Source organism: Egretta garzetta, unplaced genomic scaffold, assembly GCF_000687185.1.
Source record: "Egretta garzetta isolate BGI_Z169 unplaced genomic scaffold, ASM68718v1 scaffold108, whole genome shotgun sequence".
NCBI lineage: Eukaryota > Metazoa > Chordata > Aves > Pelecaniformes > Ardeidae > Egretta > Egretta garzetta.
This window is the reverse complement of record NW_009260614.1, coordinates 51,126-55,188: the sequence shown is the minus strand read 5'-3', so window position 1 is coordinate 55,188 and position 4,063 is coordinate 51,126.

Genomic DNA, 4,063 nt, shown 5'->3' with positions numbered 1-4,063 from the left:
ACAAAATCCTGTTCAATATTTTAATACCACATTAAAAAACTTACCTTGATTAGCTTAGTTTCATACTGTTAATATTTAAATACACGAGCTCTACCTATACTCCTGTCTGCACATACTGCCAAATCATGGCGCCCACTAGCCTCGATGTTCCTCTCCTCACACCCATGGCTAAGTACATATACCAGCGGTAAACCAGACGCTGGTAGAAGTTCCTCTATTTTGAGGCACATTTTTGCATAACGGGAAGCACCCTGCATGCACATCAGCTGCAACAGATCACTCCTCGCTCCGTTTACACTCTGAAAATGGGACCCTTGCGGCTGCTCCATGCACACCTCCCGGAGGGTGCCTTGAGGAAGGAGTGTGTTCAGGGGGCATAGCCCAGGCCGAGTAGCAATGTACTGTCTGAGGACTAAAGAGATGAATCTTCGATAGAAAACACTCCCAAAGAGACTTTTCCCAGCCACTGAGCTACCTTGGTGTTTCTATTAAAACCAACAAAGTAGCTGCAAGGCTCGCCAAGACCAGGACTGAAGCAGGAGAGGTTGCCCTGCACTCACCCAGCCAGAGGAAGGAACCAGAGCAGCCAGAACCACCCCTCCCTGGCACAGCAGAAGCCAAGCCACCCCGCAGTGCTGCAGCCCGGGCAGCAGGACCAAGAGCCTGTTGGGCAACAGGCAGCTTCTCAGCAGTAGGTAAATGCAGAAGACACTCAAGAAGTAATAGCCCCCCACTCCAGGACATGGAAGAAGAGGATCCTTCCAAGAGGAACTAAGCCTTTAGCTCAGCAACACTTCACAAGCACTAAAAAAAAAAAAAAAAAAAAATTTAAAAAAAAAACACACCTCGACCCAACGCCTTTTTTTTTAAAAAAAAAAAAAAAAAAAAAAATTAAAAAAGATAACTACACTGGAGCTAACTGCTCAAACACAGGGAGGTGAACCACAACCAGAACATGCCTGCTGTCAAATCCAAGCCCAGTACACAGCCTTCCCACAACAAGCCCTTTTGCATTCGGCTGTTTACCAGCCACAGCTGGCCCAACACAAACAGCTACACCAGTTGATGAAGTGGCAAATGCCATCCTTCCTTGCATCCAAAGCTGCAGGAGCATTTTTGTCATTTTCTTTTTTTCCTCCCCAAAACAGAACACTCATCATTGGCCAAAAACACAGCACAGCATCTTTCAACTTGAGAAGAGCCGAGCAATTCAAAACAGCTTGTTACAAACCAAGACAATCCTGGCAGCCTTCGCTGTCACTGCGCGCCTGGCAGCAGGCGTGACAGCAATCCTCTTCCCATCGTAGCCAGCAGCCTTGCCCCGGGGCCTCAACTAGTCTCACCCCACCACAGCTTAAGGTTTGCTCTAACACCATATTAGCTTGGTAAAAACCTTCACCCTGTGCCATAGTTTGGTCTATGCTTAGAGAACACGCACTGATACCACGCAATCTGACCACAGAAGCCTTAGCAGAGATGAGGACAGTACCTGCACACCACCTCCAGACAGAAAGGCTCAAAGGAAGCCACTGTGTCACTTCATCCAAAAAAGTTTGGGTTTGGTGTTTCACAAGGAAGGAGAACGGCACATGGAACAACTCTCATGCTAGGAGTTACGCCTTAACATTCAAAAGCAATGGGGCGTCTTAACAGCACAAGAGCTTAAAATAGAACAACCGGTTTTAAAAGCTTTCACAAAACTGTTTTCTCTTTATAAAAAGTGCTACTTGTTTAGAACAGTCAATACATCAAGAAAAGCACAACTGCTTTACTGATGAGAATACAGGCCAAATAGTACTGTGGAGTTTTAAAACTCTTTAAAAACAGAAGTCACTGTCTGAAACTCTAAGGGAAGATGACAAAGATCATGACAATAACACGGAAACTCTGCTTCTCATATTCCCCATTTTCAGTTTACTGTGCCCCCAGGACTGGATAAACAAACCCAGTTCCTCCACCCAACAACAATCCAAATGATCTGCCACCAGAAGCTGGGAATATCTTGCCTTAATGCCATTTTTGTCACTTCTCTCAGGCATTTACCTGCATACCACCATAAAGATGCAGCAAGGGCTGCAAGAGGCAGCCAACCACTACATATGGATATGGATACGCAGGGAGGGGCACCCTGGTGCCAGGCTTTAGCCCTGGGAGATGCTCTGGTGAAAGGGCCTTACCTGCCATTGCTCAGGGTAGCCCTTTCTGACAGACACCCTTCGCTAGGATGGCGTAAGCTAAACTAGCCAGAGCTCAAAGGAAGCCACCTTGTTAAATGATGACAGGCTGCAGAAGTGTCAACAGACTTTGAATTTCTTTAAAACTTCAGCATAAAAGCATATCTAGCCAATACACTGTTCTCTTTGTCATATATTAAATACTGAAAATGGGGGGGGGTGTCACCTGCATTTAGCAGGATGGGTGAGAGGAGCCAAGGCAGAAGTCTACAATACGTTAAGTAGTTAAAGAGAGCTTCTTGCTACCTGGAGTTCCAGAAACCAATTTCACTTTCATTTAATTTGACTACACCATCTTCTTTAGAAAAAAAAAAAAACAAAAAAAAAGAAGAAAGAAAAGGTGAAAGGTGTTGTTCTTTCCTCAACAGCAAGGATAACTACATCCCCTGACAATTCCTCCTTACAGGCTATAAATGTAGAAGATCACTGAAATTCATACGATGAAGCCTAATGACAGCGTCAAAGCTCGGCTGACCACAGAAGGCAGGCAGAGGAAAGAGAGGGCTCAAATACACCAGCCCATAGATTTTAAAAAGCTGTGAGCACTCGCATTAGCGTAAAACTGATTACACACACCTCAACGGCAACAATGCGTATTCATTTATTGTACTGGTTCTCAGGAGCCAGCAGCAGGCTTGGAACCCAGCTACATCCATATGCTGTATTAACTTTGAAGCTCGTAGGGTACCAGATAGCCGCTGAAGAGATTTTAATTAAGATGTCCGGCTGTCTATGCTCCTAAGACTTGGAAATTTATTTCAGTACTACAGCTGCATTTTAACCAGAAGGAACTTTTACATCAGGCTTAGTGGTCAGCTTCATGCTGCATCGGCCTTTCGTACGCATTACAGGAAAGTAAGAAAAGCACAGTGGCACACTCATCAGGGAAACCCCTAGGAGTTTCAGATGGGCTCAACTGCTGTTTACTATTTTTCTTTTAGTTTTACCATTGTTCTTTAGATCTACAGTTTCCATTGTAGATGCTCCAGACACCCTAGGACTTCCAGAACATTTCTATTTAACAGTGAAAACACAATAAACCTCCCCAAACTGGCCATCAGTTTCAGGCAAACAAACACCCCCAAAGCAGGGTGTATAACAAACTACGAGCATCAGTTGCAGGTCATGAATAACCAAGTTCAAAGTATGCAAATCTAATGATTAAAATTTCTGCCTACAACACATTACCAAACTGCAAACATGTTTTATCTTGCATCGCAGTCATTTTTATTCCATGCCAAGACTTAAAAATCCTTTTCCTCGTTGTTACTGAAGCATACAAGCCAACAGTTTAAACACAGGATCATTCCTACAGTTAGCAACATACCTATTTGAGTCTTATGTGCATCCGTAAGACCAGTTTCAAACAGACATTTCCCTATACTGCCTTCCCCACAATCCTACACCAGCAAGAAGGAACAGTTTACAAAGCAGCACAACGGATTCTGCGTGTCCAGCTAGCTGAATACAAAGGCTTTCTACAGTTGGTTTTGCATAAGACCCTTTTGCTAACTGAAAGAGGGCAGCGCTAAGTGCTTTACTGAGTTATTCCGATTAGCAGTATGAGGAGCTTGATCCAGGTTTTAAATACCCTGCCAAAAAAAAAAAAAGAAAAAGGACATGTGATTTAACATTTTGAATAAAGGCAGCTAGCACCTCCTTTCCTAGGAGGGAAGAAGCACGGATGAACACGAAAAACAAAGACCATCACAGATGGCCAGACCCAACTACTTCTGACTACACACTTGTCATCTAACATGGCCTCCTTGTTAAGGCCTCATCTTCCCTGTGCTTTTGCCAAAAGAGGGTAGCAAAGCCAGCCTGGCTCC